This window comes from Lepeophtheirus salmonis, chromosome 13 (assembly GCF_016086655.4).
Source record: "Lepeophtheirus salmonis chromosome 13, UVic_Lsal_1.4, whole genome shotgun sequence".
NCBI lineage: Eukaryota > Metazoa > Arthropoda > Copepoda > Siphonostomatoida > Caligidae > Lepeophtheirus > Lepeophtheirus salmonis.
The window spans coordinates 33125003-33145405 of record NC_052143.2 but is presented as its reverse complement, the minus strand read 5'-3'; the positions used below and the strand labels follow the sequence as shown (position 1 = coordinate 33145405).

The window sequence follows — 20403 nt, the reverse complement described above, 5'->3', positions numbered from 1 at the left end:
TCATATCTTATAATATAGAAGAATATTTATAGTATAATTTATAAAATGATTTATTTCAAAAATATGCATCTTTTAGGATTTTGCTCTTTTTAATTTTTTTTAGTGATCTCATTTTGAAATGATAAACTGATCTACTCATCATAAATTTGATCGCTATATTGTTTCTATCCTGGTATCTCATTCGCAAGGATGGAGTTCATTCTACTCTTTTATGAGGTCTGGTAGTTTTTCTCGGATGAGTTCTCCTCCCGTCGTCCCCTGTGGAATTCAGAATCTGAATTAGAGCATATTTGAGATGGATGATTATTTTAGAACTATTTTACTGTGATGGGCTTGATCTTCTTTTTACTATAAATGACTTATCATTAAATTGACTTTGAAATCGGAAAAAATATGATGAATATGTTAACTATTTGTTATTACACCCCGAATAAAAATGGGATCACTACAAAATGGAACAAAAACGATTGGAGATGTATATTTTTTCAAAAGATCTTTTTTTAGATTATATATTAAATATTTTTCAATTTTCGTCTTCAGTTCTGTATTCCCACGCAAAGACTTTTTTTTTTATTTGAATTAATTTGTACAGAATGAGGGATCCACTGTGTAATCAGTTTTATAAAATTACGGACAAAGAAAAAAAAACAAGTTAAAGACTAACTATTAAATCACTGGTTGTCAAAGTAGGATAAAAGTGCTTCGCACTGGTTTTTTAACAGTATTCCAAAGAACATTACTTTGTTGTAACTGTTTTTTTTAGGATAACAGGTATTAAACCATTTAAAGTGTGTATGTTTTTAAAATAGATTTCGAAACTTTTCTTGCATTAAAAAAAAAAAAATTTTTGTTTTACATTTTATTACAAAAATTTTAAATGCATTTGAAGCATCAAATAAATGATGGTGGGATAAATATTTTGTTGTAGTGAAATCCTTTTTTCATTGTTGTTCTAATAGCTAAAATCATTTGAAATATTGATTATTTAACGATCAGTTGATAGATTTTAATATAATTCAAAACTCATTTGCTGAGAAGAAATTTGAGATATTATTCGGTACTAAGTGTTCAGTGGAGTTTGTTTTGTTTATTATTCTAGCTATACAATAAAGTTTTTGAAGATGTTTGTGAGAGTAACATTTTTGAATCCCTATTATACGTCTCATTATAGGGATTGGATTTTTTTGTAAGAGCAGAAATTTCTTGTAGCTTTGTGCTGGAATTTGCAATATTTTTAGATAATTATTATATAACGAAATGAGGGGAAAAATATAAACATACACTAAATACGTCAATTAAAATAAATATATCGTTTTGGTGGAGGCTTAAAAAAGTTATGAGTTTATGGCTAACAAGATTTTGCAAAGAGAAATAATTTAAAGCAAGTAGTTTTAAGAGAAAAGAAATTGGCACTAGGGAAAGTGTTTTTTAATTGTATGAAAATGATACGAAAAAATAGACTGAAGATGTGGAAAAATCAAAATTAATTGTTATATCAAATAAAGACGAAGAAATATAAGCTGTAAAAAAAAACAGAGGGCTTCAGAATATTGATAAACTATTCCTTATTTTGGATGAAGTGCAGAGTGGTAAGCAATTTACTAATCTGGGGTAGTTTATATGGTAGAACATACAAAGAGAAACAAGTTTCCTTTGTAAACAATCACTGAAAACATTTCAACATTTTTTGTTCGATTATATTCATGTAATTAGCTAAATAGAAAAAATAATTCAGGTTTTTCTTCTTTTCAAGTTTAAATCGAGTCTTGAGCTGAAAGACTTTTTTCATAACAATACATTATTTCAAAGGAAATACATTATTTCAAAAGGTACAGCTTCTGATATATAAATTTAGATGTGCAAAAACACCATAGCCTGAGGATATCCCTAATGTATTGGAAAATATTGTATTTCATATGTACAAAAATTAGAATTAAAGTATTTATGAAATTATTCGTGGAAATAAAGTTGTACAAAAAAAAGAATAAAAAAAATAATTTTTTGATTTATACAAACAAATATTGCAGCTGACATAGATATTTTAGAATCAAGCCATCTTTTGGAAATGAAAAAGTTTTCCTTTTTGCAGAAAATGACCTTTTTTTGCGTAAAAACAAATTGACAAATTAAAACTGTACTTCTCTTCACAAAAACACTTGATGAGTTTTTATTACATTTTTAACATGATTTGATTATTGCATATAAAATATATATGCACCATCAATATAAAATTATGCAAATAATAAAATACTTTTCATGTGGATTACTAATTTTTTTCTTCTTCAGAAGTTGCCTCAAACCAATAAAGGAGTAAAAAAAATAATATTATAAAATATGAAATTTAAATATTTTTTTGAATTAGTAATACTTTTTTACTTGTAATATCTGTGCATATTAAATCTCTGTGCGTAAAAATTCTAATTAATAACGCAGTATTTGAATGAAAATACTTTTAGAAAAACAAATAAATGATAAAAACTAGAACGATAATGTTAGAATTTTCCATACCATTCTGACTCTCCCTTAAAATGCTATCTAATGTTTAGATCCTAGTTTTTCCAAAATTAATTTTATTTATTTGATCATGAGCACACTTCAAGTACTCTGGGCAAAGTTTCAGAGCCATAATCCTTTTAATTACCCTAAACATTGATTATGCTACTCCAAAAGATGTTGAAATCATTTTTTTACCCAAGGATTTTGTCTTTTTTAAACAAATACTCAGACATGTCTGAATTCATTATTTTAATTTTTGCATTAAGTTCAAACTTATGTTCTAACTATATTAGTTAAAACAAACAAAAAGATCACTCTTTTGTTTTCAAATATAGCTTTGAAACTTTGGTGGCCTCAATTATTATGCCAGCAGTTACAAAGGAACAAAAGTAGGTTACAAAATATCACCATTGTTCTAGAGTGTATTAATTGGTATTTATAAAAATGAAATTTGTAACGTTCAAATACCCTTTCTTTTAAATTTTGAAATAATTTTGTTGGGAAATTTACATATTTGTATGCCTTTAAAGCAGGTGGAAACAGCAGTTTGTGAAGGGACGTGCTCTACTACTATTGTTCTTGTGTTAAATAAAAACTTTCATAGCAGGACCTAAAATTTTCTCCCCATTATTTTTAATTACAAGGCTTTTATCACGCAACCAAACGACAGCAAACATAAACAAGTTTTGTTTTGATAGTACTTCTCTAAGTGTAAGAATGTCAGAGCAACAGCAAAAAAGACAATACATATGCTATCTTCTCCGTGTCGGTGGCAGTACCAAGAAGGTTGCAGAGACTCCTAGAATCTCTTATCAAATGCTTACAACATTAAGAATTGTATTTAAGATTGGAATGATGTTAAAAGGGTCAAAAGAGCCAAGAAGAACGAAAACTTTTGTAACAACAATATGGCTGCCTTCTGGAGTCCAGGTGTTCCTTCTCTAACCTTGATCTCGAACCTCTGGCCTTTGCAATTTGGGGAATCTTGGAGAATAATGTGCTGAACCTTGCATACAATTTCCGATTTACTCAAAGCTGCCACCATGACAGCGTGGTAGGCCTTGGACACAGCCTTCATTATAAAGAGCCACTAATCTGTTTGTCGGCGTTGTCTTTCATTAATTCAGTAAAGCACGTTTTTGTAATTTCTTCATGATACTGCAAGTTTTGGGTCCCCATTTTATCTATTTTTATCTTGTATAAAATTTTGCCATGTTTTAGTTAAAACAGTGCTAACAATTGTGACAAAACTAAAAATTGTTGCAACTCCCTCCAGTTTATCCTAAATTGATACAAACCTTGCTTTTCAATTAAGAAGAATATATAACCAATATGATTTATAAAAATAATCGTATCATTATACCACAATATAATTTGTGTTATTTATGACAATTCAGCGGAACTGATTAAAAAAGTTCCTTCCTAATTAGATATTATATAATTTATTGGACATAAATAATAACTCAACCAAAATTAGATCGGTTCATTAAAGTAGTTGCATTCTGTGGACAGTCGATATTTCATACTAAATCATTCGAATAATATTAAAATTAAGAAGAGAAAAAAAATTATTGCGTAAAAATTATTATGGCTTGGCTGGAAGTGAAAATTTGCCTGATAAAGTTGTAAATCCTGAGCATTTCTTAGAGTGGAATTTTTATTTTTGGAAATCTGAAAAGTTTTTTTGTTGTTTTGTTTTTGAGATGCTATCATATATTTTTTATATATGTATAGAGTGTATCCCCAACTTTTTCTTATATAAAAAAGTTATGAACGTTGGAAGGTAACACGGTTGATTTGTTGAAAAGTTCTAAACTTGTAAGTCCTCTCAAACTGAAAGTAGAATTGAGTATAAAAATCGGAGACATTCCTTGATACAGAGTTGCATTTGTTTTTATTATTTTCTACTCAAAGTTTATTTAATGAAATGTCATGACTGCTAAGCAACACTCCTCTCAAGTATTCTACAAATTCTCTAAATTAACATGTTAATTTAAGTTCTTTTTATTTACATACCGAAAATGTTTACAATTTACGACTATACCTTAAATAAAATTATAAATTTGAATCATTCCACACACAGATATAAAAAAAAAATATATAAAAATAAAACTATTTGTCTTATAATTTGGTATTGTTAAAAATACATAAAATATACTTTTATAGCAAAATTAGGAAAATATAAGAAAGATTTAGATAATTAATTCCGTACTGATAGATATTAAAACTTATCACGCTTAATTTTTTCCCCCAAAAAATAACGCTGTTAGGTTAGATTAAACATCAGTAATTTTCTTTATATTTTTTTATTTTTTTTCCAAAAGTTGTGTCTAGATTTATTATTTTAAGGATACTAATTAATTTAAAAGTAAATATTATGCCTGTAAAATGAAGTAATGCGAATATACAAATACTTAGAATAAAAACATATTTGCTTTAGACTAAATTTACTACACTAAACTGTAGAAAAAAAATGAGTATGAGAAACAAGCGACTGGGAACTTGTATGAGTTTAAATTAAAGTATTTTACGTTATATCTCTGTATTTGTACATTGTACATGTAAATATTAGTCATGTCCCTGGCTATTTGCGGCTAAGATGGGGAGGGAAGAAATAAGTAATGACGTAGGCAAGAATGACTCCGATGTAAATCTCAATTCTACTCCGAGTCCACCAATAACTTACAATCATAATTCATCAATAAATTCTCTTTTATGAACACACTCATAATTTATACTTGGAATATTGATAACAACTTTAGCAATAACAACATAGTTGACATTTATTATTATACAAAATACATACAAAATAAAAAATGCTTAAAATTTACAGCCAACATAAAAAAGTAAACTTTTTGAGAGATATATGAGTAATATATCCCCATTGACATTTTGTCATGGAAGGAACAATAAATGAAATTATTTTTTTATATTTTTTCTACGGTTATTAATTCTACATATGCTTCTTATCCATCCGAATGCGTCATTGTTTTTTCAACGTCAAAAGTCTTTGGAACCCATCTATCTAAAAAATAATTGATTTTTTTATGTCTATATGTTCATTAGGAATTGAAAATATTATTCATATTTTTTCTTGATCACGATCCGAATGATTAATGTTATAGTGATAATATATTTTAGTATCTACTCTGATTACTGATATGTAATCTTATGAATGACTAGATAAAAACGTCAATTCTATCATTGAATTATGACGTAAATAAGATCATAAATTTGACTTTTCAATACGTAAACTTGATAGTTTATATATAAGCTGAATAAGTTAGACGTGATTACTTACATTTATGCTGAAAAAACAAATGCGACAGACCATAAAAATTGCATTTACCTACATGACCAGTGATTTAATTTTTCTGTGGAAGCTGTAGAATATTTTTTTTTCAAATTATCCGACTAATATTCCATTTTTTCCGACTCAAATATAAGATAACTTTTTAATGGTCGTTATTCCATTTCAGAAAGGAATAAAAGACATTTCTTCACAAAAAAAATTAGTTCATTAAACTCTTTTTTTTTTTAGAAAAAAAGGAGTTTCCAGATTTATTTTTTCATATTTTTTTTAATTCATTCTATAATTAATCCAAATATTTCTTACGGAACCTACATTTCTTCCTACTCCATTGCAAAGGGAGGGAAAGGATCTCGAGGTGGACAAAAATAACAATTTTAGGAGGTTCTATCAAAAAAAAAATCTTTTTTTTTTTTTAAATTATTTTATAGATAATTGATAGTTGCAGTGTTAACATCTTTCTTTGTATGATGCATTAACACCTACTCTAGCTTTATTTTTTAAAGCATTTTTAAATAATATTTAACTTATGTTTAAAAAGAATTTCACAATATTTTGTTTGCACTAATATTAATTTTAATGTCGAAAATTCTTCTATTTATAGTACTAATTCATTTTCTTCCTCAAAAATCATATTACAGGGAGGACATATTAAGCCCCTTAACTGAGTAGGAACATAAGCTTTGCTCCAGCTTTTTCCTCGCGCTCTACGAAATGACCATCCCTACATATATAATTGATTACCACAAGTTCGTTTTTATCAAAAATGAGATTTTAGATCACATTAATATATAACTATGCAGAACTCTAGTATTCGAGTCTGTACTTAGAATCTAGTCATTTCTTATTCACTAAAATGCAGTTATACTGAAATTTATAATTGAAAATTGTCGGTAGTTATCTTTTGTATGGGGATATTCAATGACTACAGTAAAATTTACAGGACAAATTTATAACAGAGAAGTTAATAAATTTCTTTATATTTTGAAAACTAAATTACTGTTATTTTAAAACAATTACTTTTCTAATTTTGCTTCGATATGATAATTACAAATTAATTATATAGCATTTCCACTAACGTTACAGATTGCATAATGTAAGATCTGAGAAATAAGGCACTAGCCTATTTTGAGTTGAAATTCAAACTGAATATATTTAGTTCTCCAATATAACATTACAACTATATACATACGTGTTAATTGGAAGACATAAATATCGTAGATGTTATGACCCCAATAAATATAAAATAAGATACTCCTGTTATTTAGATTCGAGTATTATTTTAAGAATATTCCATTTGCAATATGATGTTGCTTTTAGACGATTTCCTTTCCATCCATTTCATGCAAAATTCGATCTAAAGTACTTAGAATTAAATATTGTATTTTACTGATTTCAAATTTAATATAGTAATGTCGTACCTTCGTCCGACCCATCAGAAACTAAAAGTGATCTGACATTCAAGGAATTTTTTTATTCATCAATTCAATAAATATGTCTATATTTTATTAATAAATAACTTTATCGAATGGACTAAATAAAAAGTGTTTTAATTTTCCAAGATAATGTCATCACATAAAAAAAGTGTTTCCACCCTCTGTCAGCTCCTACAAAACAAAAACTTTATCGGGTAGCCAACTATGTTTGGATCAATAATGATCATATACTCTTTGTTTCGCTGTTGGTCTTATAGTATAGACCAAGTCCATAAAAAGTATAACATTACTATTTGCTTGTTCATTTAATTGGATAAATGGCTTTTAATGAATAAAGTAAAAGTAAACCTTTTAATATTACAATTTGTCTATCAAACGTAGGAATTGTCTTTGAAGTCCATCTACATATTAAATGTATCTTTTTTTCACTAAGAGTGTCCGTGAATAGAACCTATGAAAATTGAGTTCATTAGAGTAATACCTAACACACTATTAATTAATTATTTATTTTGAATAATGAAAAACAACGAACTATTTATCATATATACAGTCATAAGCATTAATTACCATATATTTGGAGTCAATTCAGATTTATGTTTCAGCTAATCCAGTACCTTGATTGTATTTAAGGCAATTTGGTAAAATCTACAAGACTCCCAATGAAACTACTAATGATGCTTTTCATACGATATTAAAATCATATAATATAAGGCAAGGGCATAAATTACACAATTCCCACATTTATTTGAACAAAATTATTTCAAGGGTTCCTTTTTGATTCAATTTATTTTTAGTTTTGTTTTAAATTAGTTGTTGTGTAAATGATATATTTTGAATCTACATATAGAGAACATAGTTACGCCATTATGTACTAGAGTTAGTATGTATACATTCATATATCAATCAAAAATTTATATGATGTGATCAAAAAGATTCATTATAATTAATTAATGAATAGAAAGACAAGCATAAATTAAAACAAATAGAAAGTTGAGTACCCTCATATTATTATTATTCTATCATTGATTTTTAATTGGGATGTTGTAGGAAAACTTATTTTTGAAATAATTAATACTACTCTGTTAATTAATAATAATATTTTATATAACTAGTAGAAGAGAGTTATCCAGCGCTGTTCGAGTCAAAGAGGGAGTGGGAAATCCCATTGACAATGGTCCATGAAATTTTCTTAATGTTAGTACCCCTTCGGTACAGCCGAGCATATGTGTATTCTATTGAGCATTATAATATAGCGCCTGTATATTATATGAAATTTATTATTATCAATTTTTTTTAAATGTATTATAAACTTCAATTAACGTACAAAGATGAAAAAATTTGTTTAGATAAGAAGTCCATCTTATATTTTGTCAAAATTTTCCTTATAAAAATTTGTATAGAAAATTGCAAAAGAATTGTTTCCAATAATAATACAAAGAAGTAGAAAAAAATATTGATTGGCATTGTAAAGAGGAACACGAACCTACCAAAAAAAAGTGTTATTGTAAGACTAAAGAATTTATGCAAAATAATGTCGTTAAAAAAATAACTTCCATAACTGATTCATTTTTGAAAATAATGTAAGAATTTAGTTAATTTTTCTGGGAATTGGAATTACTAGAATACTTCATTTAGGACTCAAACTTTAGGCGCAAAATGCATTGTTTTGTGAGGTTTTTTACTTAAAAATTTACGATTGATGAAAAAAAAAAAGATGAATTAGAAATAAAGAAATTGAAAATTTAATCAGGAAATCTCCAAACAAAGTTCTACAAACTTTATTTTATCCATGAATCCAATGTCTCAATGGAAATCCATTTTTTTTTTTTTTTTTCACCAAAAAAGTATAAAGCAATTTTTCCCGATTTCTGTACTTTGCCCATAACTTTTTTGAGTTTTAATAAGTCTGGAATAGATCTTTATTATTTTTTAGATGATGTCCCTTCTCAATTTATAACTCAAACTACTATCTAGTCTCCTTGAGTTTCAAAAAACAATTTTTGGGTATAGTAAAAGTCCCATTATATGACCCCCTCTCCCTCCCCCATTAATAAATATTTTAAATAAGAGAATCTCTTAATTTTAATAAGGAAAGGGTTGAAGTTTACAGAATATAATACGCAAAATTCCTGAAAATAAATTATTATCTGTAATATATATATAAATAGCTGATGATTACCCTGCGTTTCTCGAGACAAGGAATGAGTGTGCAATCACAATGAAAACGGTCAATATTTTCCTTTTTAATGTTTAGAGCCCCTCGGCTTGGGCGAGCATCATAATATATACATTATTATGAATTTCAAGAAAGAAATATTTTGTTATAAACTTTAAATAACACACCAAAATATATGCATCAAAAATATTAGTCAGATGAAAAGTCCACGTATTATTTTTGTCAAATTCAAAGTTCGTTAAGTAAATTAGAAAAAAAAAATATTTGAACTAAGCACCTTTGAGATTTTATTCAAATTTATTGAATCCTCCTTGTATATTAAACTCATTGTGTTATTTTTATTCTACATTGTATGATATACATCAGGAAGAATTATATAGAACGCACCCTGTATACTTGCAAACATCCAAAGATACAGACATAATATAAACTTTTGTTCTTTTTTGGGTTACAACTTTATTTAACTATATATTTTTTTTAAATATTGTCGTAGAAGGCAAGTTCTATTATATCAATACTTAAAAAACTATAGTCAAAAAGCATGTTATTAAATTTGGAATGTCACAGTTTAGTATTTTAAGCGTTGATTTAGATAAAAACTAATTGTTTTTATAACCCTATTGGCGGGTATCGATGTAAATTTTCAAAGAAGTCAGATAAAATATTTTTTTTAAATAAAAAGAACATTACTAGTGATACAAATCGAGTGTATTTATAAGACGGCTCGTTTTTTTTGGAGTCGTTAATCTAAATAATGAATTTTAAGTCTTGAGTAGTGAATTTCCAATTTCTACTACGTTCAATAATATTCAAAAACTTGATTCAACATTGTGGGTGACCATAAATGACGTAGATTAACCTTAAAGATTTGTTGCAAAGTTAAAGCTATATATCCTTGTCGGACTCAAAGTAGAATTAAAGTTCTAAAAATGAGTTATTTTTGCCCATGTCCTTGTTTATTTCACCTATCCTTCGAAGTCACAGCTGATTGTAGCTGATGTAATGAAACACTATGACAACTATAATATTCTCTTCCAAATCATTCTTCAAATGGTCTTACTATGTTGATTTTCGGTTTCATACCCAAAATAAAGATGATTTTCATGACTAAACATTACTTTAAGCGGTTTACCATATCTATAGTGTGTGTGTGTAGGGGTGTTTGAATATATTTATATAGGGAGAAGAGTTGCTTTCATGGAGACTTCGTTTATTGTACTAAAAAGTGTTCATATTTATGTAATCTACAAGTAAGAAGGATCTGGTAATCCCCCATAAAGATGTAATATCATGTCATTTTGACGTCCTTTTATTTATTTTTTGTTATTTTGGCGACTTTATTTACTCGATGGCGTTATTTATTATAATTAATTATAAAATTTAAAAAATAATATAACACGTCAAGGATTCATAAAGGCAGGTTACTACATTTATCGTACGTGTACACGTCTAAATAAATATATATATCAATGATATTTTCGTGAGAGCAACTGTTCTTCCGGTATCATTATATATCTGTACAGGGTGTGCAATTTATCTTTGCTGCGAAAAGGATTTTTCTTCAAACGCAATTATCAAATTAAATAAAACGAGATACTGAACGCTTGATAAATTCTAATTTAATTGATTGAATAAAATCATATCCATCCTCAATTACAGTCTCTATAAGAGGCCAAAAGCAGGAGCAGGACTTCACCACTTGGCCTTTGATAAATGCTGGAATTCCTTCTTAATCTAACTCATAGGTTCGTCTATGTTGTTGCAGGGAATTTGGTATGGTTTGTTGTTCAATCGTATTGCACCAAAAAAAATCGGATTCAGATCCAGTGAGTTTGGAGGCTAAAGGTCCGGCAAGTTGAGATCGTCAAAAATTATCTTTGAGCCATCTCAGTCCTACTGCCAGATGTAAACCATCCCATTGGCAACCATGCCGATCCAGGGGTTCCATCCCTTTTCCAAATATTTTCGTAAATTGATTCAATTTTTTTTTTTTTTCAACTGGTGCAATTTTGAACAAGCTTTCTTTAAAAACCAGCTCCCTAACTTCCCGCTTATACCCAAGAGAGCGCTCAAGAGGCGGCTTAGATAGCTTCCGCACACTTTATATATACACTTAGACATATACACGCACGAGAGATATGCTTAACTCTTATTCTAATATTTAAAATGCAGGAACTGTGCATTTTAGTTGTTGTGACAAATTGGCATCCTGTTATTACTTGGATATCACATACCTATTCTCAGTCTTTCTAGTGGTTGTTAAATATAAGCTTATTCGTATATGTTTGTTAATAAGTTAATGGGTATGTAGCAATCTTTCTAGAAGAAAATATAACTTTCTATATAAGTTATTATTTTATTTAAAATACATCAATGGCATTATTACATATAGATATGCGTTTTAATTGGGTCGTCAAATATAATGTCACTGGTACTTACAAACTTACACTCCTACGAATGTTAAATTATCATGCAAAGAACATATTATCATTTTATTTAATTACGTCGATGATTTGTAGAAAGTTAAACTTTTTATCTAGCGAATTCATAATGTTTTGTTATAAGGAATCATTTGTTGTAATAATTCAGAAAAATAGATAAGAGTTTTTAATTTATAAGAGTTCAACTAAATCCTGATGGGACCAGCTATGGTATACAAAGCATTTTATGTGCCCCTTACTCCTAAAATAAATTATTTTTTTGTTTGTAGGGAGAAACGGACTAACTACAACAGCTTATTTGCTTGAACATCAAAAATCTATTAGTAAATATAATTTATTCATAATACATAGTGATGAAAAATATAGCTTATATTATAGAAAAATATTCATTGTATAATTTAATAAAATATATATTTAAAAAATATGGTTCTCCCAGAACTGATGTTCCATTTTGTATTTTTTAATATACAATATCCTTTTGCGATGATAAAATTCACTACTCATCCTAAATGGATTGCTTTATTGTTCTAAGCCTAGTATCTCATTCCCAAGGAAGGAGTCTACGATACTCCTTTATAAGGTCTGGTAGTTTTTCTCGGATGGATTCTCCTCCCGTCGTCCCTTGTGGAATTATGAATCTGAATCCGAAGAACTCTTGAGATCAATGATCAAGTTAGATGCACCTTCCTTCCATTGCCTCGATTTTCCTTTTACAAGCTATGAAGTTATGAAATTGACATTGAAATGAGGTAAAAATGTTATAATAATTTCAAGTATTTGCAAGTACAGCCCAATAAAAAATGGGATCCTCACAAAATGGAACCAAATTTTTTGGAGATGCATATTTAAAAAAAATTATACATTGAATTTTTTTCTATAATTAATCTATGATTGATATACATTATCGCTATGTATTTTGAATAAGTTATAAGGGTCTAAAGAAAAGTATCGTTTAAATCATTTTTGATACTAGAAACAGAAATATATCGAGTTCAAAACAAAACTCAGTTTCAATAAAAACTATATAATCATAAAAAAACACTTATATAAGTTTTATAAATCCAACTTTATTTTGGGGTTTTTTACAAGTGTAAAAAATTAATCTGAACGATAATAGGTCCGCATTACTAAAATACCAGATATTTCAGAATTTAGATGATTGAGAGTAAAAATGAAATCAGTTTCGGATTTTGTGCTCATAGATAAATTACACTATTATGTTTATTTTATTTGTACAAAATTTCCTCCTGTCCCCTAATTGTTCCATTGTGTAATTGGTAACTTCAAGTATTTTCAAGTACTGCATCTTTGTTTCTAACCTTTTGTAATGGCTAATGTTAATTACTGTAGACTGAAAATATGAATCTGCTACAGCCTCAACATGCCAAACTGTCAATCTAAATCTCTTTGTTTCTCAAAGTATTTCTTTCTCTACGGTTAAATCAATCTAAACCACCTGCAACTAATTAAAACAAAATACACTATGGTTTTTTGTTTGAAAAAATTGGATGACGAGATTTTGTCTCTAGTTATCAAATTGTTGTGTTGAAGACGTCTGAGAAGGACCAATTTTTATCCTCTAAAAATGTCAATTTCTCCATTTACAACGGTAGTTTCGATAAATTGTAACTTTCCTTTATTTGAATAAACTTATAAAAAATGTGGCTAAAGTTTGTCATACAATTTTTATTATAAATTAACTATGAAACCATGGACAAGAATAAATAATGTTCATTTTGTATACCTATTCTCCATCATGATGATCTTAATATTTTTAATTAGATAGCTGATAGTTTAAAATGATACTCCAAAATTTTCTGTTGAAGATCCATGTCTGAAATGTAATTAAACATTTTTATTAAAGGGTTACAAATATAAATATTCATAAATCGAATTAGAAACATTAGCATCTCAACCACAAAATATGTACTAAATATTAAGTGGACATATAGGACATACATCATTTTTCATATGAAATACCGTCTACGTAGAAATAAATAAATAATAAACAACCTGCTAAAATCACTAATATATAAATAATCAATATTATAAGCAAATTTTTATTTACACCAACAAATAGCTCGTTTCTTCAATCTCTTTTTGAAAAGCTATTGTATCTTCCGCATTGTCCAAAAATGTCTAGATGAGTTTAATGGATGATACATAATAATATCAGAGTACTATTCCCAAGCACTTTTGACCTTATTAAGAATCTTCATTTTGACCATATGCTCGAATACCAATATCAAATATGGGTTCTCCAATAGTTCTATTCTTTGCAAGTAACCCTTAACCTTTAATAAACATTATCAATAGATTCTAACCTTTAGAAAGTCCAAAATGTTGTGAAGCTTCGAGCAAGCTTTGGACTCAAGACGATCCCAACAAAAATAATCACAATGGTTGAGGTCGGGACTGTTTGAGAGTCATTCTAGAGGATGACATTTGACTGCAACAATGCCAACATATGCATGGGTGTTTGAGAAAAGGTTGATTCCTTCCGGAATATGAATTGACTCCCTGAAGCAACCTGATTTATCCAAGGATTATTGTGATGTTAAGAACATTACAGTAAACGTTAGAGTTGACTTTCTCTCCTGAATTGAAAAAGAAATGGGTATGACATCTTCATTACTGTTGATCACTTCCAGTCACATAATAGAGCCCGGATTTTTTCTCATGATAGGCTAGATATCAGAGTGAGCTGAGATTAACTGACCCTTCCTTCTATTGTTAGTTGCATTAAAATAAAGTATCTTTTAATCACTAAAAATCAGGAGAAAGCCTCAGAATATTTCAGGACAAGATATTCATACTTATTTCAACCCTAATTGACCTCATATTGTCTCTGAGCAGTTGCTTTACCGCCCTATCTACACTTTTATATTTAACATAATCCTGAATGGTTTTGTTGATCGGGGTATGGCTCATATTCCTCTTCTTGGCAGGAGCTTTTATTATGACTGTCGGATTCTTGTCAATTGTATTTTAAAAGTTGGAGACGAATGTTTTGGTTCGAATTAGATCTTTTTTTGGGATGTGTTGAGCCCTGGACATATTCCTTATATCTTTGGACATATTCACAAGTCACAACACGGTAGAAAGTAGCCTTGTTGAACTTTGTAAGCCAGATTATCTTGGAATTTGTTTTTCTGTCGCGGTGAAGTTCCACAGAAAGTTTCTCAATATTTGTTAAATTAATATTTATTAAAATGTTTTGAAAATAATTGTAAAAAAACTTTTTTCGAATTGTTCATAAAATAATTATATAGGTAATAAAATATTATTATGGCAAAAATGACATAAAATACAAATAATTTTACTGCAAATAATGTTGTTTTGATATTTTACAGCAGGAAAATAATAGATTAAAAGGAACTTTACGGCAAAAGGAGGACACTCTGTAAAGTAATATATGAACATACTACTAGAAAACTACAATTTTAAAAATAAAACAATAACACTTCATATATGAATGCAAAACATATATTATTAAAAACGCATTAGTATTTATTTTAATTTGTGAACATACAACACATACAGTAATTAGGGCAATTGTTTTACTCTTGTAGAACATTTAGGGAGAAAAAATCACTGTACTTTCTAAGAACTAGAGGATATTTTTTTTTCTCTATTTGATTATTTATATGGTTGTTAATTATCTTCACAAAACCTTTTATTTTTGCAATTTTACCTTAAGCAGAAAGTTTTATTCGTTTCATGTTAGTTGCACCAACATTTATGTGCATAAATACATAGCCCCATAAAAGCTGCTAATTATATTGTTCTTTGGTTTAATCGAATAAAATGTGAATGGTTTTAGATAAATAATATTAAATGCATTTCATAATTTGTCATTTTTTTACAACACTCCCTGTTGCTAATAAATGAGCTTATAGAAAGTCATAAATCATTTTGTCTCTGTATATGAGTAAATACATAGACAAAATAAATGACATATAAAATAATATTTTTTAATGCGACTAAATTATGACTTGAACAACGGTTTTAATGCACCTTCCTTCGGAGATTGGTTGTATCGGATCGGTTCTAGTTAGTGTTGATCAGTCCTATGATTGATCGCCTTATCAGTCTTTTTTCATTACTCATTTCAGTAAACTGTCCGAAGGATCGAAAATAATTAATGATATTTAGAACGTATGGTAATATGTTCTAGTCACACATCTCCTACAAGTATATTGTCTCTTTGGAAGAGTTTATAAATTATGATGTAACTTCAGTGACTCAAATGGGGTAGTTAGAACTAACAACGTGATTCCAGCTGATATAGTTTCTACAAAAAACCGTTAAGGACAGGTCCTAGGTCTGACAAATTTTATTAGGAATGAACTGATCGGACTGGATTTTTTTTTGACCGATCCAACACTAGTCCTAGGACATGATTCTTTTTTTTTATCGGTCCCATCTTTTTACCAATCAATGTTTATAAGAACCTATTATTCAGTCCTATGTTCATATTTATCTATTTTATTTTCTTCACTCCTACCTAGGGTGAAGAATATAAAAACAAAACAAAAATTAATTATAGCTAGAACGTACGAGTATAATACTTGAGTAGTGTTGTGTTGTGTTGTGTGACGTGACAGTAATTTCCTTCTCCGTAATTTCATTCCCTCTAATTATTTCCCAGTAATTTCACTCCTTGTCTTTTCTTTCCTAGTAAATTCATTCCCGGACATTTCATCCCCACTTTGAAGAGGGATACTTAGTGACGTCATATGATCAAAAACTAGTTAGTATTTTGAGTGTATGGGTGTGAAGAGAGGCCTGAGTATTCAATACTAGAGATGACTAATGATTGATGGCTAAAAAGAAATAATGTGTCAGTTTTTATTTTATTTTATGGCAATATAACTTATTTGATGTGTAATTAATATAGATTTAATTTACAATAGCACTTGTAATTAGGTAATGTCTAATTCAGCTGTAATATTAATTTGTTTTTAATTTGACTGAGGAAATCATGAATAACAGGATAATAATCATTATATATTTATTACAACTTTGCTTATCTATTTATGTTTGGATTGATTTATATTCTTGCTTATTCAAAATAATTGATTTTTATAGAGTTTACAAAATTTTAGCACATAACTTTAAGAAATTTTTGCTTATATATCATTTTGATATAAAAAAATCAATATTTTAGCTGATCTTGACCATCTAAAACATGGGTTTTTAACCTGTGTACCTCGAAACCGAATGGGGTTGCAACATCAATGCGACAGGGTATTTAATTGATTTTGAAACAAACAAAAATATTAAATATACATGGTGAATAACATATTAAGACAGTTTAATATTATGAAACTAAATGTAACAGTTCACTAAGTCATTCAACAGTCAAGATACAATTTTGTAGGGAGAACATAGCTGCTTACTGGACGGCAGACTTCCTCACTCTACGTGAATCCCCTGGACTTCGCTGTTTGGTGCATCTCAGATGGCAAGACGAACAAGACTTATTTCTACTGTTGCTTCAAAAATATTGCTATTTAACTGACGAAAAATAAAAATATATCGAAGTAAATATGGGATTTAAAATTTTCTAATTTTTGAGTCTTCACCCTGTATAATGTGCTCTCTGCATCGCAATGCATCAATTCATCTCACTAAGCGCAGTAGTTGAATAAATGCAATAATTGAATTTCAATTATTCACTGTCTTTCAAATATGAGAAAGCAAGAGAAAAAATGACATGAAGACTAACTTACGAAATTGACCCTTTATTTAACCTTGTATTTGCTCAGTTATATGTATATAAATCAATTTATTTTATTTTGTATCTGTGAAAATAAGGACACATTTTTTTTTACAAGAAAGGCAGTTCACATATAAAATATTTTTAATTTTATCAGAAAAAAAATATATCTCCTTGCATAAAATAAAAGATTTCATATAATTGATTGCCTCAAAAGACAATTTGTTTGTTTTTTTCATTTTATCATTGGTCAAGAAATCTCATCGTTATGTGTGTCCAGGAAAGCAGTAAATAACATTTTTATCCAAGAATTTGACGTATAACTCAAGTCAACTGTGATAAAAATAATTCTTAATTCATTACAATAATTAAATTTTCATTTAAAAAAGAGTTTTTTGTTCTCGAACAGTAATTCCTAGGCTGTCAAATAAAGCGACTTTTTATAGTACAAACAATCAGTAAAGGATCCCAATTTTCTAAATATATTATAAATAAATTCATTTTTATGTACAAAAAAGATAGATGATTTATTAATGAAGTAACTATACATTTCGTAAATTATTCTTCTGAGAAGAAAATCACAATGTTGTTATTAATTTAAAAGTCATTCAGAATGCTCATACAACGATCTTTACAAAATTGTTGATAATTTTGATTCACGAATTGCATCTCTTCAAACTTCTTCCACTTCTGACGAGCAGCCATTGTCACAGTGTTTGTACTTTTCTTACAAAAATGATAACCACTCAATGAAAAAAAAAATCAACCAGATGCTCCCAAATTTGTTTCATGTAGTCGGATATCGACTAATTTGACAAAGCTGGTTGGAAGAGTGGCAGTGTTGATATGACCCAAAGAAAACAGAAACCAAACTTGTTCAATACTCACTCAAACGTGTGTACCGGGGCACCGCCTTGGGTAAACAAAAAGTTGTCCCTATAGAACATGTTATCCAACCATGGCAAGACATGGTACTTGATGACCAGTAGATTGTAGTAGACGTCCGTATCGACTTTATCATTGGCACTGAAGAAGTAGGGATGTATCTTTCGGCCGTTATGGGTCACGACGCCAATGAGTATTACCTGAGCTGAATGTTTGGTCCATAAGGTTCCCTCTACCTGAGTTCTTGATTCAGCCAGGAAATAATAATTTATCCTGTTCAGAACAGCGTTCACTATGAAGATATTCTTGTCTGAGATCGACTTGTGCGCGGAGGAGATCACACACCCTCTACCGTCTTGCTTGTTGGTCCACCATTTTTGATGGTGCAAAAACAAAACAACCATAAAATCCTAGCTTTTTGTCAGTTCTTTCGAATGGCGCCAACTACAAAATTGTCCGACCTTTAAGCCTAAGGCAAGACAGCCTCGAAGATTATTATAATTTTCCGTATAGGAAGTAGGGAGAAAGAGATTTCTACTTTTTCGAGATATTCGGGTAATTAGGACTTTAGAGACTCATGAAATTAGATGAAAAATATTTTGTAGGTGACCAGGTTAGCTGTCATGATGATCAACTAAAAGTATTTGTGACGAGGGGGAAAGGCCTAGGAAGAATTACTCAAATGTCGATCCTCCATTCTACATTGAATCCAACAAGGATGTACAATTTTGACTCTGCAACAAATCTTCATAGTTACTTTCTATCTTTTATGAGCGCAAAAAAATCTTTACACCGGTTTATATATAATTGTATATAGTAGAAAATGAAGTTGACTCATCAGGAATTAAATAATAATAATAATAACAGCACTTAAAAAGAATAGACACTCTTTAGTTAGCCAACTCTAAAAAGACGAACTTAAAAATTCTTTCAAAAAGAATAACTTTTTATAAAAATGAACTTCAAAGCCAATTTCTAGCTAATATAAATAATAATAATACTTAATGACTGCGAACCAATTGAAGGGACATTAAAAAGGACGAAATTAATATATCCTCATTTTGTAAAAAGTTTGTTTTATAGATAACTACGTTAAGATATAAAAACTATACCACTCTGTTTATGTGAAGGAATAAGTTGGGATATTTCTTCTTTATATTTTTTTTAAGGTGAAACAATGTTAATAATTCATTTAATTAAATTCCCTTTATTTATTTTTTGAGAAACACGTCAATCAATTAAATGTCCTTCTTTTGATAGTTCCCTTACAAACAAGGGTGGCCCTTTCAAATCAATATTTTACTTTCATTTGTCTAAACCTTACATTTGGTTCTCCCTTATCATAAAACTTCGTTGTTTAAAATATTATAAAATTTAATTAATATGAAATAGCCCTAGCCTTTTAATGTTTTCTATATATTGGAAAATTAGCTCAAAAATACAATATCTCCAATTTTTTTTAATAACATCAATTCCAATACCAACTTTGTCTGAAAGTATATTTAATTTTTGTGCCAATATCTATTACTTCCCACTACTTGATTAGCTACAATATTCAATCCTTTTTAACATCAATCAGATTAATTTATATTTAATTTATTACAGAGTACTATTTTAATACAAAAAAAATTATTTAATCCACTTTTTATTTAAATCGGTAGTGGGAAAGTGCTTATTTATTGACCATTTCGTACGTTAAAAAAAAATAAACCTCACCACTCATTGATAAATTTTCAATTTCAGTCAAAAGTTGAAGACAACACTTCAGAATGTTGCTAATGTTACATTGTTTGGCAGACAAATACATTTTACAGAGGACCCAAAACTTGCAGTACTATGAATAAATTACGAAAAATTTGATTTTTTTGCAATCAAAAAAAATATCACAGAGCCAATTTGTGATATATGCCTAGTATAACTTTTAGGACGACTGTAAA

The 20403-nt window shown here is 28.6% G+C and overlaps 1 protein-coding gene and 1 long non-coding RNA gene across 2 annotated transcripts in view; one reads left to right on the top strand and one right to left on the bottom strand.

The window, feature by feature from the left end:
- Nucleotides 1-20403, top strand: part of LOC121128677 (uncharacterized) — a 226237-nt gene that overhangs the window by 6339 nt on the left and 199495 nt on the right. The gene's annotated exons all lie outside the window — the stretch shown is intronic.
- Nucleotides 15332-17557, bottom strand: LOC121128100 (uncharacterized). Its single transcript, XR_005868036.2, has 3 exons — nt 17262-17557; nt 16431-16685; nt 15332-16366 (listed from the first exon to the last, which is right to left on the bottom strand). It is a non-coding gene; the product is annotated as an uncharacterized lncRNA (long non-coding RNA).